Raw genomic sequence first — 24324 nt, forward strand, 5'->3', positions numbered from 1 at the left:
ATTTATTAACCCCTAATCTGCCGCCCCCAACGTCGCCGCCACTATATTATATTTATTAACTCCTAAACCTAAGTCTAACCCTAACACCCCCTAACTTAAATATAATTTAAATAAATCTAAATAAAATTCCTATCATTAAAGGGACATGAAACCCACAATTTTTCTTTCATGATTTAGATAGAGAATACAATTTCAAACAACTTTCCAATTTACTTCTATTATTTAATTTGCTTCTTTCTCTTGTTATCCTTTGCTGAAATGTTTATCTAGGAAAGTTGATGTGCAGCAGAGAACCTAGGTTCTAGCTGTTGATTAGTGGCTGCATATATAAACTGATTGTGATTGGCGCACCCATGTGTTCAGTTAGAAACCAGTAGTGCACGGCTGCTCCTTCAACAAATGATACCAAGAGAATAAAACAGATTACATAATAGAAGTAAATTAGAAAGTTGTTTAAAATTGTATTCTCTATCTGATTCATGAAATAAATTTTTTGGGTTTCATGTCCCTTTTACTAAATAATTCCTATTTAAAACTAAATACTTACCTATAAAATAAACCCTTAGCTAGCTACAACATAACTAATAGTTACATTGTAGCTAGCTTAGGGGTTTTTTTTATTTTACAGGCAAGTTTGTATTTTATCTAAACTAGGTAGAATAGTTACTAAATAGTAATTAACTATTTACTAACTACCTAGCTAAAATAAAGACAAATTTACCTGTAAAATAAAACCTAACCTAAGTTACACTAACACCTAACACTACACTACAATTAAATAAATTCCCTACATTAAATACAATTAAATAAATTAAATAAAATTAGCTAAATTACAAAAAAAAAACCACTAAATTACAGAAAATAAAAAACAAATTACAAGATATTTAAACTAATTACACCTAATCTACTAGCCCTATCAAAATAAAAAAAGCCCCCCAAAATAAAAAAAACCCTAGCCTAAACTAAACTACCAATAGCCCTTAAAAGGGCCTTTTGTGGGGCATTGCCCCAAATAAATCAGCTCTTTTAACTGTAAATAAAAAATACAAACACCCCCCCAACCGTAAAACCCACCACCCACACAACCAACCCCCCAAATAAAAGCCTAACTAAAAAAAAACTAAGCTCCCCATTGCCCTGAAAAGGGCATTTGGATGGGCATTGCCCTTAAAAGGGCATTTAGCTCTATTGTGGCCCAAAGCCCTAACCTAAAAAATAAACCCACTCAATACAACCTTAAAAAATCCTAACACTAACCCCCGAAGATTCACTTACCGGGAGAAGTCTTCATCCAAGCGGCAATATGTCCTCAACGAAACCGGCAGAAGTGGTCCTCCAGGCGGGCAGAAGTGGTCCTCCAGACGGGCAGAAGTCTTCATCCAGACAGCATCTTCTATCTTCATCCTTCCGACGCGGAGCGGCTCCATCTTCAAGACATCCAGCGCGGAGCATCCTCTTCAATCGACGGCTTCTTCGGAATGAATGTACCTTTAAGTGACGTCATCCAAGATGGCGTCCCTTAGATTCCGATTGGCTGATAGAATTCTATCAGCCAATCGAAATTAAGGTAGAAAAAATCCTATTGGCTAATGCAATCAGCCAATAGGATTGAGCTGGCATTCTATTGGCTGTTCCAATCAGCCAATAGAATGCGAGCTCAATCCTATTGGCTGATTGGATCAGCCAATAGGATTGAAGTTCAATAGGATTTTTCTACCTTAATTCCGATTGGCTGATAGAATTCTATCAGCCAATCGGAATCTAAGGGATGCCATCTTGGATGACGTCACTTAAAGGTACATTTATTCTGAAGAAGTCGATGATTGAAGAGGATGCTCCACGCCGGATGTCTTGAAGATGGAGCCGCTCTGCGTCGGAAGGATGAAGATAGAAGATGGATGAAACACGGCCCTTCATGCTCCATACGGAGCTTGATAAATGGGCCTCCCACTGTTCATTACCATCTTAGATACTGGCAGACATTCTCCCAGTATGAAGATTTAAGGCATTTTAAAAAAAAAAATGTATTTGCAGCAGTGTGGAATCCCCCTTACCCTCCAACCTCCCTGATCCCTCCCAAACAGCTCTCTAACACTCTCCTCTCTAACTATTATTCACCATCTATGGTACTGGCAGCTGTCTGCCAGTACCTATAATTCCCTTTTTATACTTAAAAAAAATAAAAAATATTATTATTTTATTTTCTGAAGTGTAGTAGTCCCCCCCCCCCTCTCGTGATCCTCAGTTAGGGATCCCCCACCCCCTTTTTCTGTAGTGTAGTTGCCCCATACTTCCCTGTTCCTGTTTATTTTCTGTAGCATAGGGCCTTCCCACTCCCTCCCGCCTTCGTTGCTGGGTCGCCCATCTGCCTCCCAGATTCCCTCCCACACCTCCCGCCGGCACCAGCAGATGATCGTTACACATAGTGACACAGACAATGTCACTGTGTGAAACAAAGTACAAAGAGTTCTCCAGCTAGTAACAAGCAATAACCTTTATTTGTGCATACAGGGTCCAAAACGATATGGCATCTGTCCTTGTATGGAAATCAGAGCACCAATCACCGATCAGAGCACTCCAGCTGTAACTTAACAGCCGAAACTGCTGGAGCTTCCTAAAGCTTAGACGTGTGTATATATATATATATGTTTTGCGGTTAGTTTGCCAAAGTATATATATACGTCTATTTGGATGAAGGCGTTAAACCATTTGTGAAGTGCTGGAAAATTACTATTTTTGCAATATTAGTGACATTAAGGGCCCAAGATTTTTCAAATTCTACAGTAAAAAGTCCCCATACTTTGTGATATTGTAGAGTGGTCATTGTGTGAGATAGCTGCAGTGAAAATGTATTGTCACAATGGGAGATTTTGTTTTTATCCCTAAGTGAAATTTTTGGAAAGTGACTATTTTTGCAATTTGAGTGACATTTGGGGCCCGCTATTTCTAAAATTCTACAGTAAAAAGTCCCCATACTTTGTGATATTCTAGATGGGTTATTGTGTGAGATAGCTGCATTGAAAAAAATATATATAGGAAGTAAAAAAAATTTGTGATAAGATGTGCAAATATTGTGGGGAAAAAATGTCCAAATACAAAAATATATAGTTGGAATTCCAATAGAAAAAAACAATAGTAATAACTCAGTATTTTTGCAATTTCAGTGACATTTTGGGCCCAATATTTTTAAAATTCGACAGTAAAAAGTCCCCAAACATTTTGATATTTTAGAGGGGACATTGTGTGAGATAGTTGCAGATAAAATATATCTGCAAAATGGGAGATTGTAAGAGGAGTAATTGTGTGAGATAGCTGCAGTAAAAATGTATTGGCACAATGGGAGATTTTGTTTTTAACCCCTAGTGAAGTGCTGGAAAATGACTATTTTTGCAATTTGATTGAAATTTGGGGCCCAATATGTTTTAAATTTTAAAGTAAAAACTCCCCATACTTTGGAATATTGTAGAGGGGTCATTGTGTAGGATAGCTGAAGTGAATCTTTTTTTGGCACAATGGAGATTTTAAACCCTTTGTGAAGTGCTGGAGAATTACAATGTTTGCAATCTGAGTGATATTAGGGGCCCAAGATTTTTTAAATTCTACAGTAAAAAGTCCCCATACTTTGTGATATTGTAGGGTTGTTATTGTGTGAGATGGCTGTGGTGAAAATTTAATGACATAATGGGAGATTTTGTTTTTAACCCTAAGTGAAGTGCTGGAAAATTAAAATTTTTTGCAATTATGGTGAAACTTGGTAACAAGTATTTTTTTTTTAAATCCACATTAAAACGTTTTCCTTTTTATGTGAGAGTGTAGAAGGTTCAGTATGTGAGCCATCTGCAGTGTAAATTTACTGGTAGAATGATAATTTTATAATCTTTATGCATAATAACTATTTTAAAATTTTAATTTATTACAAAAATGCTTGTTTTGTTCAGTATTTTGTTAATGTAAAAAATAAATACATATAACAGAGCTAAAAAAAATATGTATGTTACAGCTATTAATAGTCTTAAGAAATTGCAAAAAAATAAGTATCTGATAGCTTGACTACTGTTTTATAACAGTGTCTGATAGCTTGACTTGAATTTGTCAACTATCTGCTAAAGTGAATGTAAACTCCGCTTCCTCTCTAAAGTTCGGCGTAACATTGAGGTTTAAAAAACATGACTTTCATTCATCAAATTATTTAAATATCCGTAAATACCGTTATTTTTAATCTTTTTAGCTTGCACCCGTCATTCTAATCCTCCACCCGGCATTTGCGATCACTCGTTGTCATTTACATGCACGATCGTCAGAACCAATAACGGCTTTAACCACAGGGGGACCCAACCCCTTTGGATGTCGTCACGCGTCCTTATTGCGCTTGCGTTAGACTCCTCTTCCAAGATGATTATCAAAAGCTCGTTCACATTTCGCGCATGCGCAATTGAAAACTTGACGGAGTTCATTCATTGTAGAAATAAAATACCGCTCTGTAAGTTTAATTTTCAAAGGGCTCCGTATTCTATTACAAAATCTGAATACTAGTTAGCAGTATTATGGGCTGGAGGATGAGATCCTTTGCTTCGCTTCACAATGATAGTATTCATTGAATGTACTGATTCAATGAATACTATGTTGATTGACATCGGAATCGGGGTTTGACGCATGCGCAGTGGTTAACTGAGACAAGAGCGCGCATTGCTGATACGTAAACAGCGGGTGGGACCGCTGTATACGTAATATTGCAGATAATAAGGAAGCTGAGAGTGGGAGGAGCAGGTATAGTCAAACAACGATATTTGGAATTGTAAATTAAAATTATATTACACATTTTATGAACAAATGATAGTGGCGGTATGGTTAATATACTGATTGTCTATATAATAATACTTTGAAAACAGTAAAAATTGACAATCACTTTAACTCCAGTGAAATACTGAACCCCCTAGTTTTTAATGGAAAACTAGGGTGTTCTATAGAGGATGCTAACAGAAAGAAATGAACAATGTGCTAATTGCTAAAGCTGTCAGGGGGAATATTTTTGTGAATAATTCTGAATACATGCTACTGAATACACATAGCTGTGCTGGATACAAAGTCAATTTAGAGCCCAAACAAAGTACAATATAGTATTTAAAATAATAAATAATATTTATGGTTTAACATTTTTGCAGTTAAAGTTAAAATTGAGAGTGAACTTGCCTGTGTTGTGACTGTTGTCATTTCCTGTTGTGAACTGTATATTATAGTATTGTTTCTTCTCCACACAGCTCACTATTTTCCTACACTCCCTACTAGCCTGCTCTAGTACAGTACATAGAGCCACCTACTCAGCTCCAGGCAGCACTAGCTGTGTACAGTATATAGTGTACACCATAGAAAGCAGCAGTTGTCTGTTTTACTTTAGCAGAAATAAGTCAGCTTGTCAGGGAAAGTTAGTTTAGGCAGCTAAGACAACTTGATAAGAAGTAGTATAAGTAATGTAAGTTCAACTGCCCTGCCCTCACTGCAGAGACTAGTTTGTTGCCAAGGTAACCCAGGCTGTCCAGGAATTGTAATCAACTACAGAGCACATCTATCAAGGCAGAGCAGTAGCTCCTGCTTCATGTTCCCTAGTACACTTTATTTCTGCTAATGTGACAGAAAACTGAATGGCTCTACACATGTAATACATTATACAGCTGGTTAGTAACATAAGAAAATAATGATCTGTATGGGGAAGGAACAGTACTATAGTATCATACAGCTGATAGCAGGAAATTAAAACACAGGCAAGTTAAAGGGCCATGATTACCAAATGTTGATGCACATAAAAGTGATGCAGCATTGCTGTAAAAATCTGACTAGAAAATATCACCTGAATATATCTATGTAAAAAATAAATATATTTTACTTCAATTTTCCTAAGTATTCACACCCCACTGTAAAGAGACTTTAGGTAGCAGTCAGTCAGGATGCTTGACCCATGACTTGCAAGGGAGTGTGCATAGTCATGTTATTTCCCTATTCAGTTTAAAGTGTCAGTAAACCTTAAAAATAATGTTATATAATTCTGCACATAGTGCAGAATTATATAACATTATATTAGCGCAAACGTTTTAAAACAAAATTTCCCCTTTGAATTTTAAATTTTTTTGTTTTAAAACGTTTGCGCTAATATAATGTTATATAATTCTGCACTATGCGACACTTTAAGTAAGTTCTATGAAATCTCATGAGCAAAGGCCAAGCATTATCTCAGCACTACCTCAAGCTATTTTTTTTTTTACTTGCAGCTGAAAAACATCTGAAGTATAATTGTTTACACAGCACTTACTCTGGTGAGCTAAAGACATTTTGAGGTAAAATATCTTTCCTTTTTACAGAGATGTTACAGAGATGTTCAGGTGATATTTTCCTGTCAGCTTTTTACAGTTATACTGCATCACTTTCAAGTGATTCAGCAAATAAGTATTATGTTACTTTAACTTTCCTTGTGTGTCTTATTAACCCCTTAACGAGTGGGGCACTGCAGAGATATATTTCCAGAGTTACTGATGATGAGAGGGCCACTCTGTAGCCCTCTCTGCATCGGACAACGGTGGTGCTGATCGCTGGTGGGTGGGTTTTTAAAGGAGGGAGCCGGGTGGTCGTCCCATCGCTGTAGGGGGCAGGAGGAGGGCGGGAGTGGATAGGGTTGCCACCTCAGCCATTTTTTCCAGGACACTTATGAGTTACACATGCTGCAGGGTGTGCAGGGAGGAACATGTATTGTGTTTCTGGACAGCACTATTCATATTCCTCCCTGCACACCCTGCAGCATGTGTAACTTATAAGTGTTCTGTATTTTAAGGGACGGGTGGCAACCCTAGGAGTGGATGAGACCGCAAAGTCACACTACAGGGATAAAAATAACGAAATAAGTGCGTCATTGAGGGGGAAGGAGGGGCAATGAGGGGTTTCCTTTGTGGGATCAGTTGACGGCAAGGGATCTGGGAGGGGGTCAGGGTATTGAGGGGTGGCAGCTACACTACAGAAAAAAATATGGTGGTTTTTTTTTTCTTTTTCAAATTGCCTAATTTGCAGCAAACTGGGTACAGGCAGACAGCTGCCAGTATCTAATATGGTGGCAAATAGGTAGAGGGGGAAGGGTTAGAGAGCTGTTTGGGGGGGATCTGGGAGGTAAGGGGGGATACTACAATGCAGAAAATATATATATATATATATTTTTTAAAAAAGCCAAAATAAAAAGCCTTTTATTTTAGTACTGGCAGACTTTCTGCCAGTACTGAAAATGAGGGTCACTATTGTGGGGTGGAAGAGAGCTGTTTGAGGGGTAGGGAAGGGATCAGGGGGTGGGATGTGTCAGGGGAGAGGATGATCTCTATAATAAAGCTAAAATTAACCCTACAAGCTACCCCTTCACTGCTGGGCATAATACAAGTAAGGTGCGCAGCGGCATTTAGCGGCCTTCTAATTACCAAAAAGCAATGCCAAGGCCATATATGTTTGCTATTTCTGAACAAAGGAGATCCCAGCAGTGCTCTGAGGCTCCCAGGCTGTTATTCTACTGTGTGTTTAACCCCTTTGCAGGGTTTAAACACACAATAGTGTAAGGTCAATAATCTTACATTACATGCTCTAACAAATTAGAGCTTATTATAAATATAAAAGTGGGTTTCTCTGGATCCTAGTAAAAGCTAGGTCCCATCACAGGATAAAAGTGATCCAAAATGCATTACTAAAAACAACATATTGGAATAAATCCTTTTTTTATGTGGTGTAGTAGACATTCACAAACTATTTGTGGGTGAACATCAGTAAAATATAACATATGTCAAACTATGACAATTTTGGAAAAAAGTTTTTTGAAGTAGTTTCAGAGATTCTCCAACACTACCCGTAGATACTATGGTTGACCCATTTGAATTCAACCTGACATACATTATTTATTGATAATATAAATTGGGAATAAACCAGGCGCCAACTAACAGAGGCTAGGTGTGGTAAATTCAAAAGTTAAAATAATTTATTACACAATATACATATAACAATAAGCAATAAAATCATGGATCCATGACAATATAAAAAACAATATAAAAAACAATATTCATACAGTTGACAATAAATGTATATTGTTAAAATGACAATAAAACAATAACACAATCTCTCACTTGTAATTCAATAACAGCAGCTACTTGAGGTGTTAAATAGAAAAATCTCCAATTTGCAGTGATCTGGATAATTGCCCAGCAAGGGCAGGTGAACTTAAATCAATACTGGTGGAGTTAAATCCAAATTGTGTGTCCAAACAATTGTGTCCCAAATGTGTATCAAATATGTGGCCAAAAATTGGTGCAAAAAATATGAAAAATATAAAAAATATGAAAAAATTAAATCCAACGTGCACTTTGTGAAGGTTTAAAGTTGAAGTAAAAAATCAATACACATCTTATTAACTAAGGTGTGTGAAAAACAAAAACACAAATCCAAAAAATAGGACGAAAATATACAATAAATCCAATAGGTCTTATCCAATGTGGGAAAGTGTTGAGACTAGTAGTCTCCTTGATACAGGGAATTCATTCACAAACGAGGATAAACAAGATAAAAATAGTCCTGTGAAAAGAAAGATAAATCCAATGTGTAATAATATAACAATTCTGGACCTAAATGAAATCAGGCTTACCAATGCTGGTCTACGCGTTTCGGCCCTGCTGTAACTGTATAATAAGCCTTCTAAGAGCCCCTTTCACATTATTGACTTGGCACCCTAGATGGCTCCTCATTCCATTCCCTTCTTTCCCCCTCCTTTTCTAATACGAGCGGCTCTTGCCCGCTGAATTCTTTTTTCCCTTCTTTAGGCCACCCTGGTCTTAGAACATCCAAACAAAAACTGCCCCACGCTTGCCTCTACCCTATTAGAATAAACAAACCTAAAAATTCCCCTCACGGTAAGGCATGGGCCACATCTATTATATATAAAATATAAAACTGAGGTTCCATTATTTTATGTAAAAACATAGATTCCGCTACTGACATCCCTGTTTTACATGGTTAATCCTAGCAGTCTCATTTGTCTCTTGTCCATTTTTTCTTTGGCTTATGACTATGTTTATGTTATAAGGATGTATCTTTCAGAATTATCCTATCATTGTTACTGGATGAATATGTTGTGAAACTTTTATTATAACCTCAATAAAAAATTAAAAAAAAAAAAAAAAAATATTTTTCATTGACTTAAAGTCAGAATTAAGTAATCAAATCGCCATACTGTCACAAGTCAAGATAATGTAATGTGCTCTTAACATGAGTGTATTGTGTTCTGATGACTTCATTTTTTAAAATAAACCAGTTAATGCACTATAGGAGCACCTTATCTTTATTTTATATTTTCTCTAGAAGATTGGTGGTCTACCCTGAGCCTTCCAGGGTGGTGCTGCACCTTATATTACAACCAAAACTGTTTAAATTATATATATTTGAGATTTAATTTATCTATATAATCGTCCTTTAAATATGGATATATCTTTTTATTTACTAAAATTGTGCCTCTAACTATTTGATATTTTCTCATGTTGCCATAAGTGATTTGAGAGATCACCTAAAAATCTTGTGTCCTCATTGCTTCTCAATGACAACTCACAATGAGCCAGATTACGAGTGGAGTGCAAATGTTTGCGCGCGAGCGATAAGGGGTTTATTTCGGGTGTTTAAGCTCGTCGGGCTCATCTCAGGTATTATGAGTTGAGAATAAACACGATCGGTTGAGCGCAATCACAATTTACTCTAGAATGATTACAGCGACTTCAGAGCTCTGGTTAACTGTTTCACAAGACAAGTTGCACAAAACACATCATAAATACATTACAAAGTATAGTTACATTTATAATAACACTCCCCAAGGCAGAACACTGTGTGATCTGCGTTCTTATCGCAGAAACTGAAGGGTCTCAGCAGAAAGAACGACAATGGCCTGAGGGGCCAGAGCTGGCCGCTGACATGAGCGCAGCGTAACTCCGGAGCTCCGTGTAGCAGCCCTTAAAGATTCAAGTCTATCCTGGATTAAGCTCTCACCTACCAGCAGAAAATGTGGGTAACATGTGGGTGTGATCCCTAAACACTAATATATCTGGCTGAGTTCATCGGTGGCTATTTACAGATGCGCCATACGCTGGCCCGGAAGTGAGGCCGACTACACTTAGCGTTACTTTGCAAGTAAGGCACTGACCCGCTGGCTTCTACTTTTGCTCCTAAAGGAGCAGTGACCATATAGGAGGACCGTGACAGCTGGACCACATTGGCATATATCGGCGAACACACAAGTAAGCGGATTACTGTCATAACTCTCTGCCAAATTATTTATAAAAGGCTCACTCCACTAAGCCTTCAATAGCCCAACGAAGTAAAAGGCTCAAAATATATGGCTGCAGATAGAGACTATAATTGCTTTATTTCACTCACTGAAAGCAGCATATCACATACAACAATTTCAGAACACGCTCACTTATCCTTCAGAAAAAAAAAAAAGAGGCTCTTGCAGATACTAAACTCTGATTTACCAAGTATCATTGTCTTCTCTATAATAACTGTTTACTGGAGACAATCATATGCTGATTGACATTCAGAGTTAAACGCACATTGAGACAGAAGCACTTAGGGGCAACGTTATAAACTCTACCTAAAGATTTCAGGAGAGACCTTCACTCTAACTCCTCTCTGGAAGTGCATCCAACGTGGCGAACAGACGTACAGGGGGGAAAACGGATAGATTGGCTAAGCCTGTCACTGGGAAAACCCTTACAATGTCTGCTTTCTTACAGACCTCTGACTTACTGGAAACTTCACAAACAAACGCTACCCAATGTGAGAAAGCAACTAATTCGAAATCTCAACCAAGTAGTGTAATCTCTTCATAAACCCCTGAGCCACAACTATCAGCTTCACTGCTGTCTAATCTACCTTCCAAGCAAGACATAGTGGATATAGTCCGCACATGCATTAGAGAGGAGATGGCTAACATATCTCAGGATATACACACCCTAGGTTTTCAAGTTGAAGCCCTCAAAACAAATCAAGACCAACTTAAAGAGGAGGTTCATACTCTCTCTGAACACGTTTCATCTCAACAAGATGTTATATTTAGCCTCAAAGAAAAACTCAAAGATTTAGAAAATTGCAGCAGGAGGAAAAACTTGAGAATTCGTGGAGTACCTGAAGATGTCCTCCCACGTGACTTCCCTGTATACCTACAAGCTCTTTTTCAGCATATTAAAGAATCCTCACACAATACAGATATCCTTTGGGTCAGAGCCCACCGATCACTGCGACCCAAGCCACCTGACACGGCTCCGCCTAGAGATATTATTATTATTAGGTTCAAAAATTACCTGGAGAAAGAAATGCTGCTTAATCAATCTCGCAAGAACCAGCCTGTCCGTTTCAGGGCAACGGTCCTCCAATTCTATCAGGACTTATCCTATGAAATGTTACAAAGAAGAAAAGAATTCGCACCCCTAACAACTACACTCAGGCATAAAAAATCCCTTACCGTTGGGGTTTCCCGACACAAATATGGGTGCTTAAGAATAACACACGCCTGATCTGCGGATCTCCGGAGGACATTCCATCATTTTGCTCATCCTTAGGGATTGACCCTGTTGAGACCATATCTACAAGCAAGTCACTGCTGCCCTCAGCCAAAAGACTTGGCAATAATGCTCCACCCTGGCGCACCACCTCCACAAAAAAGAGTAAAGTAATTGCCCCTTCATCGCCAAGACCTGCTGCTTCTAGTCCCACTAGTTCCATCTCGTCACCTTGAAGTCCCATGTTTGAAGGTATTCATAAGTTTGGTATAGTGGACATTATGCTCCTGCTAATAATGTCTTGGAGACTTTCGCTTACTGATATTGCTATATAAATGTAACTGAGAGAATGTAAGTTTTGAACCATAATTTATATCTTCCCTGTTCCACCATTACCAGGATAGCTTAATCATAGACTGTTTAGATATGTTTTAAGGGTCTGCAATACAGATTCCCCTCATTTAGCACTCTCATTATGGCCTATATTAGGAGGAGAGATTTGTATTTTTGCTATTTAAAGCTTCTCATGTTAGATTGTATTGTTAGCTCTGTTAATTTTGTTACTGTATTTGACTGCACAATAATTTTTTCTGCTAATCACTGTTATTTGTTTTGTTTGATATACTTCCTCTCCCAAGTGGTACCACATTATATGCGACATTCCGATACTTATTTACCCCAGACAGTCATGTCACAACCCCCTAGTAAATCCATACACCACCTGACCTTGTTCACACAAAACGTAAAGGGCTTAAATTCGCCACATAAACGCTCTAAGGCACTGTCAGATCTTGCAAAGAGGCAAGCTGATATACTTTTCTTACAGGAAACCCACTTTCAGCGACAAAAAGAACCCAAATATTTTGGGAAAGTATTCACTACACATTTCCATAGCTCAGGGGCCCATAAAAAAGCCGGAGTTAGCATATTGATTAAAAACACTTTGCCATTCACACTAACCCAACAAGTGAAAGACAAGGCAGGGCGGTTTCTAGGTCTCACGGGGCTATTGTTTGGTCGCCCCATAACGCTGGTAAATATATACACCCCTAACACCAAGCAGACCCCTTTTTTAAAAAATGTATTCAAAAAGATTTTTGGACCTGGCTACAGGCCCGGTGTTCTTTGCAGGGGATTTTAATGTTCCGCTGCAACCCACAATAGACAGCACATATCCCACAATGTCAGTGTCACATAAAACCTCAACCACCCTTTGGAGAGGTCTAAAAGACCTGACACTTTATGATACTTGGCGTTTCATCCATCCAGATGTTAAGGACTACACATTTTTCTCACATCCAAACAAGACATACAGCAGACTTGATAATATATTCACTAACCAGAAGGGTCTTACACACGTTCACCAATGCGACATATCACCTACGGCTTGGTCTGACCACTCAGCAGTGAAATTGAAATTCTCATGGCCAGAAATACCCTCAGAGCCTTTTATCTGGAAGCTTGATGAGACTCTCCTAGATAACCCAGACACAATAACTAAATTAACCGCACTCATCACAGAATATTTCACTAACAACGCTAATTCTATTGCAGATAACTTTAAAATATGGGAAGCACATAAATGTGTAGTCCGTGGAGAGCTGATTAAATTTAAAGCCCACTTTCAAAGTTTTTACCGCAAACAATATAATGACCTCTCGACTACCCTCGCACGACTTGACTTCACTTTAAAACAAAACCCATCTGACATGGCAACGGAAAAAGCATACCAGGCTGCCCGTAGGGAGTTAGACAACTTCTTAGATATTGAATATCATACACTTCGTAAAAAAACCAACAGCATGTTCTATTTTGGAAACAATAGGGCAGGTAAACTACTAGCCTGCGCGCTCAAAAAGAAAAGATTTAAGTCTTATATTTCTGAACTACAATGCCCACAAAAAAAGACTTCTCTTCAAGCCTTCCGGAATTATTACACTACACTTTATAATATACAACCTAGTCCCTATAAGGAAGCGCAACTCTCTAATTTAGCATCTTACATAGATCATTGTCACCTCCCAAAAATTACACAGGAGCAACTACAACACCTTAAAATACTGATCACAGTACAAGAAACTTTAAATGCGATAAATACCCTACAAAAGGGGAAAAGCCCAGGCCCAGATGGGTTTTCCTCAAAATACTATAAGATATTCACTTATCTTTAACGAAGTCAATGAAGAAAACCCATTTCCACCTACAATGCTTGAAGCATACGTTACAGTGATTCCCAAACCCGGTAAACCAGCAACCACACCTGCAAATTTCCGTCCAATTTCCCTCCTTAACGTAGACATTAAACTTTTTGCAAAAATCTTCGCGGCCCGCCTTAACACAGTTCTACCTTTTATAATTCATACCAATCAAGCGGGCTTTACGCCTTTATGCGAAACTAGAGACAACACTACAAAAATTTTTGCCCTTATGGAATACGCACACCAAAACCCATATACCTTCCGCACTCATATCTATGGATGCGGAAAAGGCCTTTGATAGGCTTGACTGGTCTTTTTTACAGCACACTATGTCTAAATTTGGTTTCGACAAAGAATTAGTAGGGAAAAATGTTACATTATATAATAAGCCCCAAGCGAAAATCTGATTGAACGACTCTCTCTCATGCCCATTCCGCATATTGAATGGAACAAGACAAGGTTGTCCTCTAACACCCTTACTTTTCGTACTAGCTATGGAAGTCTTAGCCTCATATATTAGAGCTAACCCTAATATTACCGGATTACGAATAGGCCCCCATGAATATAAAATAACACTCTATGCAAATGATGCATTTCTAACCCTTACAAAACCCGAAGCTTTGGTCCCAGCATTACTCACTACCTTAAACACTTATGGCATGTATTCCAACTTCAGTATAAATATCTTTAAGTCTGAGCTTTTGCACATAGGCCTAACAAGCACTACAGTAGATTCTCTTCTACAACAATCTCACTTTAGACTTCAGTCTAAGGCAATTAAATACCTAGGCGTCCACCTGTCTCCGCACCTGTCTCCGCACATATCATAACCCTTAACTACAAATCCCTTAAAACCAGCATAGATGTGTTGTTAGGATCTTGGAATAATAAATATCTCTCTTGGCTAGGAAGACTTAATGCAGTTAAAATGATAATACTACCCAAAATCCTTTACTTCCTTCAAACTCTGCCCATACCACTCTCAGACCACATACTTCACCAATTGCAGAAAACACTGAATTCCTTTATCTGGTCATACAAATGCCGGCGTGTAGCTACCACTACCCTATACCGTCCTAAAGATTTGGGAGGTGTAGGAGTTCCAAATCTGCAACATTACAGACTAGCAACTTTTCTGACGAGAATTGTTGATTGGTGCAAAAATGCCAATAACAAAGATTGGGTCCTTCTGGAACACCATCTTGCGAATAATATGAATCTAGGGGGACAACTCTGTATTCCCTCTGCCCAAAGGACCCTGTTAAAAACCACTTCTATGGCAACACAAGAAACATATCAAATCTGGGACAAGACACTTAAGTCTCACACGCACATCTCATCCATGTATTCACCCTTGACCCCATTTCTTGGATACACCTCTTGCCCAGTACATACCCTGCTACAAGATCCAATTATCCCAAGCATCCGTGCATCCACCCAAGCATACCTCTTCCTCACAAACGGAAAAGTAAAACCACATGTCTCTGAAGTCTCTGAACAACTTGGACAGAGGTTTCAGGGTTGGTTGAAATACCAACAACTGACTCACTTTCTCTCGACACATCCATATAAAGCCCAAATGAGCCGCTCCCTTACGCCTTTTGAGGCAATATGTTTTAACCCTTTTCCTCATAAAGGCATACTGTCCCTGACATACAAACAAATCCTATTGTCTCACGCAAAAACATTACCTACATATGTCACTAAATGGGAGGGAGAGATCAATGATTCACTTCCTAAACAAACATGGTCAAAAATAATGCTAAATATGAGTAGGTCTACATCCTCTATATCTACCATGGAGATGAATCTAAAATGTATGTGCAGGTGGTATTATACCCCTGCACGTTTACACCAACTATTCCCTAATACATCAGAATATTGCTGGAGGGGTTGCCCTGAGACTGGAACTGCCACACACATATGGTGGTCATGTCCTACTGTTTGGATCTTTTGGGAAGCAATCAAAAAGGAAATTGATATTATACTCAACACTTCCCTTCCTTTCACCATATGGACCCTTTTGTTTAATTTATTTCCTAAAATTACTTGCAAATTAAGGCTGGCACTGTTGACGGTCATGATTAATTCAGCAAAAAGATTAATACCCTGGAACTGGAAAAAAACAGACCTCCCGCCAATTTCCACATGGCAAAGAACAGTCACTTACTCACTGACACTAGAAAAATACCATTACATACAGACTAAGTGGACGGATAGTTATCATCCCAAATGTTTTCTATGGGAGGAATACTTGAGAACTAATCCTAGCACTTTATAAATAGTATACATAACATAAATTTCATAACATGACCAGGTTACAAGCATGACCCCACTCTTCACACCCTAGAAAACTGTCGGCTTCTGTACGGAATGTTAACAACTCTATTAGCCCTACTTAATTATCTGCATATTTTTTGGTACCACCTTTTCCTTATTTGTTTATTGGTTTATTTTTGACATGTGTTTCATGTGAAACAGATCTGAGAATACTTTTTCTCTTGTATAACATAATAATGTATCTCATGTCATATGTTTTCAAGATATTTAATAAAAAATTAATTAAAAAAAAAAAAAAAAGATGTTGCCTGCACTTTTAATTTCTGCCTGCAGGTGTCACTGTTCTGTTCTATCTCAATGTAAATCTTGGCTACGTTCCTCCCTTTTCAATTTCCTTCCACTTCCTGAACTCCAGTGCTGCACAGGCTAACAGCACATTGCAGAAAAGGTAAGTCAGGGCTTAACAAATGTATTCTAGGAGTGTAGGAGCCAACCAAAATACTTAGACAGATTTTTTTTTCTTTAATAATTGTGTGTGTATTTATGTTGTGTGTATGTGTATATGTTGTATGTATATGGTGTGTATATGGTGTGTGTTTATATGGTGTGTGTGTATGTGGTTTGTATGGTGTGTGTGTATATGGTGTGTGTGTGTATATGTTGTGTGTTTATATGTGGTGTGTGTGTATATGTTGTGTGTTTATATGTTATGTGTATATGGTGTGTGTGTATATGTTGTGTGTTTATATGTGGTGTGTGTGTGTGTATATGTTGTGTGTTTATATGTTATGTGTGTGTATATGGTGTGTGTGTATATGGTGTGTGTGTATATATATGGTGTGTGTGTGTGTGTATATGGTGTGTGTGTGTATATGGTGTGTGTGTGTATGTATATGTATATTTTTGTGTGTGTGTGTGTGTATATGGTGTGTGTATGGTGTGTGTGTATGTATATTTTGTGTGTGTATATGGTGTGTGTGTGTATGTATATTTTGTGTGTGTGTATGTATATATGGTGTGTGTGTGTGTGTGTATATGGTGTGTGTGTGTATATGGTGCGTGTATATGGTGTATGTGTATATGTTTTGTGTGTATATAGTGTGTGTGTATTTGGTGTGTGTGTGTATATATATATATATATATATATATATATATATATGGTGTGTTTGTGTATATGGTGTGTGTGTGTGTATATGGTGTGTGTGTGTGAGTGTATATGGGGGTGTGTGTATATGGTATGTGTGTGTATATGGTGTGTGTGTGTATATTGTGTGTGTGTATGTATATGTATATTTTGTGTGTGTATGTTGTGTGTATATAATGTGTGTAGAGATCACAGAAGCTGAAACGTTACCAAATAAGTTAATTGGATATGCACAGTATTGGAATAATGGGGTTGTGGACCCTTACCAAGCCTTTTTCAGAATACTGTGAATATCCCTTTAACTCATTTAGGAAAAGCTTCAGCCTTTGTCATGTATAACAGAATTATTATTTTTTTAAATGGGTGTGTATTATATTATTTGTTCTTCCACTGTTTTTTTGTTTTTTTTAAGATCTCTTTACTGGAATCAACTCTGAGATTGTAATAAATACATAATATACAGTGTATGTATGTATGTATATATATATATACATATACACTAATTTCTAAGTGCCATCCTCTAAGAAGTATATATTATACATCAGCAGTATAAGCAGCAGCCCCTCCAAAATAAGCATATAGACCCCAGCAGTACAGTAGAGCAGGTTCCCAGACAGACTGACACTGTAGGAACGTACAGCAGACATCAGCGAGGCTTTACAACATGAACCTGTCCTCATGCACACCGAGTAAGGTCAACAAACACAGCAACACTGGCTCATCAAAGACACGGCAGAAACATTTTCACTAAAAAAAATCTCATCACAGTAAATGAAAAAAGTTCTGCCTCTGGGATAACACTAATTAAAATTATTTATAAACAAAAGTTGTGTGTTGTGTATATGGTTTGTGTGTATATGGTGTGTGTGTGTTTATGGTGTGTGTGTATACATGGTGTGTGTGTATATGGTATGTGTATATATGGTGTGTGTGTGTATATGGTGTGTGTATATGGTATGTGTGTCTATGTGTGTGTATAGGGTGTGTGTATATATATATATATATATGGTGTGTGTGTGTGTATATATGGTGTGTGTGTGTATATGGTGTGTGTGTGTATGTGTATTGTGTGTGTGTGTGTGTGTGTGTATGGTGTGTGTGTATATGTATATTTTGTGTGTGTATATGTTGTATGTGTGTATGTATGTATATTTTGTGTGTGTGTGTATATGTTGTGTGTGCGTATATGTTGTGTGTGTATGTATATTGTGTGTGTGTATATGGTGTGTGTGTGTATATGGTGTGTGTATATGTTGTGTGTGTATATATGTTGTGTGTATGTGTATATGTTTTGTGTGTGTGTGTATATATGGTGTGTGTATATGTTGTGTGTATGTGTATATGTTGTGTGTGTGTGTGTATGTATATGTATATTTTGTGTGTGTATATGTTGTGTGTATATGGTGTGTGTGTATATGTTGTGTGTGTTTGTGTATATGGTGTGTGTGTGTATATGGTGTGTCTGTGTGTGTGTATATGGTGTGTGTGTGTGTGTGTATGTATGTATATGTGTGTGTGTGTATATATATAATGTGTGTAGAGATCACAGAAGCTGAAACTTTACCAAATAAGTTAATTGGATATGCACAGTATTGGAATAATGGGGTTGTGGACCCTTACCAAGCCATTTTCAGAATACTGTGAATATCCCTTTAACTCATTGGGGAAAAGCTTCAGCCTTTGTCATATATAACAAAAAAAATTTTTTTTTTAAATGGGTGTGTATTATATTATTTGTTTTTTTGTTTTTTTAAGATCTCTTTACTGGAATCAACTCTGAGGTTGTAATAAATACATAATATACAGTGTATGTATGTATGTGAATATATATATATATATATATATATATATATATATATATATATATATATATATATATATATACTGTATATGTATGTATATATATATATATATATATATATATATATATACATACACACTAATTTCTAAGTGTCATCCTTTAGGAAGTATATATTATACATCAGCAGTATAAGCATGGAGCAGCAGCCCCTCCAAAATAAGCATATAGACCTCAGCAGTACAGTAGAGCAGGTTCCCAGGCAGACTGACACTGTGGGAACGTACAGCAGACATCAGCGAGGCTTTACAACATGAACCTGTCCTCATGCACACCGAGTAAGGGCAACAAACACAGCAACACCGGCTCCTTAAAGACACTGCAGAAAAATTTTCACTAAAAAAAATATCGCAGAAAATGAAAAAAGTTCTGCCTCTGGGATAACACTATCTAATTAAAATTATTTAAAAAAAAACTATTGCACACAAAAGTTATAAGGGATCAAAGATAGGAGGTCTCAGGTGTGCATTGGAGTCCTTTGCAGTTAAGTAGATGATAACATGTAAAAGCATATTTATGCAATATTCATATTTATTAAAAGTTTTAACTATGTATTTAGTGTAAATATTTGATATTACAATATTCCAATGTTCTGCACATAGCAGAATATGTTCTAAGTATTTCTAAATAGATATTCCTATATATATATATATATATATATATATATATATATATATATACAGTATATATATATATATATATACCTATATATAATCATAAATAAAAACAGAGAAGCGCTCAACCTGGGAACGAACAACGCTTCTCTGTTTATTTATGAAAATTATGACCCTGAGGGAAGTCTCCCTAAGTGTGATGCGGGAAGCCAGGCGTGGACCCGTTGCTCAGTGTGCCTAGAGGGATATGGCTGCACCTCACTGACGAGGCCCACAATAGGCCAAAACGTACGTCTGGGGTTTTGCAGTTTCTCTCGTTCAGAAATTGTATTTCGGGACTGGACTGCACTTTTAAGTCAGGTTCAGACTGATATGCTACAGGAAACTTCTCTATGAAATGCACATGTTTGAGCAAAAAGAGGCTGCTTCTTGAGGGGTAACTAGCCATAGAACAAGCTATTATGCTATTGTTCGTTCCCAGGTTGAGCGCTTCTCTGTTTTTATTTATGCATATTATGACCCTGAGGGAAGTCTTCCTAAGGGTGATGCGGGAAGCCAGACGTGGACCTATTGCTCAGTCTGTCTAGAGGGATATGGCTGCACCTCACTGACAAGGCCCACAATAGGCCGAAACGTACGTCTGGGGTTTTGCCGTTTGTCTCGTTCAGAGAGGGATTGCCTGGTATTTTTGGACTGCACTGTTAAGTCAGGATCAGACTGATATGCTACAGGAAAGTTTTTCTCTGTGAAAGGCACATGTTGAGTAAAAAGAGTCTGCTTCTTGGGTGGTAACTAGCCATAAAACAAGCTATTATGCTATTGTCCGTTCCCAGGTTGAACGCCTCTCTTTTTATTTATGCAAATTATGACCCTGAGGGAAGTCTCCCTAAAGGTGATGCGGGAAGCCAGAAGTGGACCTGTTGCTCAGTGTGCCTAGAGGGATAAGGCTGCACCTCACTGACGAGGCCAACAATAGGCCGAAACGTACGTCTGGGGTTTCGCTGTTTCTCTCGTTCAGAGAGGGATTGCTTGGTATTTCGGGACTGGACTGCACTGTTAAGTCAGGATCAGACTGATATGCTTCAGGAGAGTTCTTCTCTGTGAAAGGCACATGTTGAGCATAAAGAGGCTGCTTCTTGGGTGGTAACTAGACATAGAACAAGCTATTATGCTATTGTTCATTCCCAGGTTGAGCGCTTCTCTGTTTTTATCTATATATAATCATGCATAGATGTAGGTATAGATATAAACTGTACCAAAAAAAATCAGATATATGTAGAAATATTTATTTAAGAATAAATAGATCATATTATTCTATGTGAAGAACACTGGAATGTGAAATATTCATATTTTCATGCCGGGTTAGCGCACATTAGAATATGCGATCGGATTTGTGTGAGAATGGGGTGTTTTTTCCCCACTTTTTTTGCTCTATTAACTTCTATGGGGGAATATGCAAGGGAACGTGATATTGTAAGTTCCGTTTTTTGTGCATGTTGGGTTAGTGCGCGAGCGAAAACAGTTTACTTTCAATTCTTAATACGAGCACAACCCAGCATCCTCAAAAAGCTTACTTCTAGTGCAATGAACGCTCTAAAGTGGAGCGTTAATTAGTGCTACACTTGTAATCTGGCCCAATGTGTTTCTATCTATCTATCTATGATAGAATAATTTTGTTTCCGAAATGTTTTATTCCATGGGCCATTGTTTTAACAATATACAGTGTTTCTGGTACTGATGACTACTTTAACCCTTGCACTCTAAAGAATTTTAGATATAGTAACTGCTAAAGCTGAAGCCAATGAAGATATTAATTGTAAAGACTTATTTTATTTGGTCTACTTGTGCACAGTGCTGCCAACACAATTATTATTATGGACATCATCTACTCAAACAAAAGTATTTTAGCTAGTTCTCTAAAACTGTAGATTTTAGCAGTGTATCTATTCATTTGTCTATTTTTTTCCCCACCAAATGATGTTTTATCAGAATAGTCAAACCTTAAAAGGTCATTAGAGTGAAAAAAAATGATATGCTTTAGTTTATTAGAGCATGTAATTTTATCACTATCAACCCCACAAATGTCAGTGATAGGTTTAACCAAGGAAGAAAAGTTTTTAATAAACTTCCTATAGTAATTGCAAAGCCCAAAAAATGTTGAATGGACTGGGCGAGGCCACTGAAGAACTGCAGATAACTTGTCAGGATCCATGGAAAACCTTGTAGCAGAAATTACATAACCTAGGAAGGTGACTTAAGTTTGCTGGAACTCACATTTCTCGAGTTTGCAAAACAGGCCGTTCTCACATAATCTCTGAAGTACCCGTGTGACATCAGAACGGTGAGCCTTAAGTGAGGGTGAATGTATAAGGATGTCGTCTAAGTACAGCACGACATACTGTTGCAACATATCTCGTAGGACATCATGAATAAACTCCTGGAAAACAGCAGGAGCATTGTATAGGCCAAAGGGCAATACAAGAAATTCATAATGCCCACTCCTGGTTTTAAATGCTGTTTTCCATTCGTGGCCCTCTTTGATCCTAATGAGATTGTAAGCTCATCTCAGATCGAATTTAATAAAGACCATAGCTCCATTAAGGATCATGTCGGACAGAGGGTTGATAAATCGGCCCCATTGAGCAAAAATATATAAACAGCAAAAAATGAATAGAAAACAGATCAATATGGCTTTCAAACCTAATGAGCAACCATAACATAAATAATAGGTATACAAGTAGTTCACTGAATCTAGTGGTTATCCCCATAAACCGGAAGATGTTGCGTTCCAACAAGAACTACATTTATAGGTTTTATTCGTCTTAGTGAAACCAACCTGTAGGGACCAAAACACAACAGCAAATAAACATATCAATGGTACATTTATCATTATGAACTGTCCTATTGACTATTGACTTTAACAATTAAGTTGAATGTATACTACAGCAGTTCAGGTACTCAATTTTTAACCGGCCTCCTACTGCTGTTTAGTAGCCACGTATACCTGCAAGGCTTGAGGTGAGTGGAAAAACTTTATTCCTGAAGCCATCTGCAGGCAGAACTTGGCTGGGTACAGGACGGCCAATTGCCTTCCCTGTTCATAGAGACGGTAACAATGTGGAGCAAATGCTTTCCTCCTCTTTTTTGAGTTGCCGCTCAGGAACAATACGATGGGCTCTTTCAACATCTAAAGGTAGGTGATCTGGGGATTTACCCAGCAGCCTGGGAAATGTTAAAACCATGAATTCAAGTAGCTATTTGCTTTTAAGTAATTCTGGTACCCCACAAGGTGCAGGTTTGGAGGTATTGTTTTTGTTTAAGCAGCTGTTTAAGGGAGCCATCTGCCTCTTTCTGCCTATCCACTATGTCTTAAATGCGCTGTTCAGCTGTGGTAAGTCTTGAAGAAAATTGCCTTACTTCACTAGTGTCTACTCCAGCTTGCAATGACTTCATTTTGGGTAAAACGATTGCTTTAAGTTCCTGCTTTAGGCTAAGCTGGTCCTTAGATTGCACAGTCCCAGTTGCGCCGGGTGATTGGTTTTCCACATGTATTTCTACATAATGGCTTTTCTATATATAACAAAGGAAAGGAAAGAGGCGCTGTATGTGTGAATCAGTATAACAAACTGGATGATAACACGCAGAAGACACAAATAAGATAATCCTAGTAAACGATACACAAGCTCTTGTTGATATTATCACGACAAAACCTAGGACCACCAAGTAAGCTAAATGCCACAAAATGCTATAAATGGTATATACAGTGCATACATGCACAAGTGATACTAGGAAAAAAAAGGTTGATAAATGTTATAGTGGGGTCAAAATGGCTGTAAATCTCTCAATAATGAAAGAAAATTATTCATACAGAACCAATCCATTAAAGTATCAATGCAAACAGTCAGTGTGGTATGGATCTTAGGTGATGATGATAACTTGTATGACGTCTGTTCAGAACAGGCAGCACTCTAACTTCACCATAGGTTATGTGGCAATTCTATATATAACAAAGGAAAGGAAAGAGGCGCCGTATGTGTGAATCAGTATAACAAACTGGATGATAGCATGCAGAAGATACAGGGTACTCACATGGTATGAAGGCACCCTCTTGTGCCAATAGAAGCAGGCTGGTTTTCAACAGCAGATCAGCTAGCTGAACCAGGGCAATGTACTGGATACCATGGTGCAGTCACCCCCAGATGGGTGGCTGGGCTCAGATGATGTTTCACTCCCACAAATAGAGAGGTAGCAACAAAGGATACACAGGGGAGGTGTAGTGTTTGTAAATCCAGGTGATTTAGAAATATATCTGACACAGAGTCCATTTATACAGCAACTAACTCTACACACTTTATTTCCTGGTTCCTTACTCTAACACTGTTCCCGCCCCTGCTTCTTTGCAACAATTATATACATTTACAAGTCAGAGCACAAACTAGGAAGAAAGCATTATATATTATAATATCACAACAGACACCATATCTCTCCCTTACTGTAGATTAGAAATATAACAATTAAAGTAAACATAAATATAACTATATCTATACTATACTTAATATCTAGAAATAAGACCAACTATATTTCACATAAAAGAGTTGCATGATGACATTATAATACATTACATGAAAACACATTATTTTTCATAGTCTTTAAGGTATTCAGGAGGTCTTCTGTT

At 37.7% G+C, this 24324-nt stretch overlaps 1 long non-coding RNA gene across 1 annotated transcript in view; it reads right to left on the minus strand.

The window, feature by feature from the left end:
• Window positions 1–24001, minus strand: part of LOC128648079 (uncharacterized) — a 39489-nt gene extending 15488 nt beyond the window's left edge. The window contains exon 1 of the long non-coding RNA XR_008400501.1: window positions 23739–24001. This is a non-coding gene — a long non-coding RNA (uncharacterized LOC128648079). The remainder of the gene's footprint in view (window positions 1–23738) is intronic.
• Window positions 24002–24324: the final 323 nt, after the last annotated feature.

Source organism: Bombina bombina, chromosome 2 (genome assembly GCF_027579735.1).
Source record: "Bombina bombina isolate aBomBom1 chromosome 2, aBomBom1.pri, whole genome shotgun sequence".
In the NCBI taxonomy this organism is placed as follows: Eukaryota; Metazoa; Chordata; class Amphibia; order Anura; family Bombinatoridae; genus Bombina; species Bombina bombina.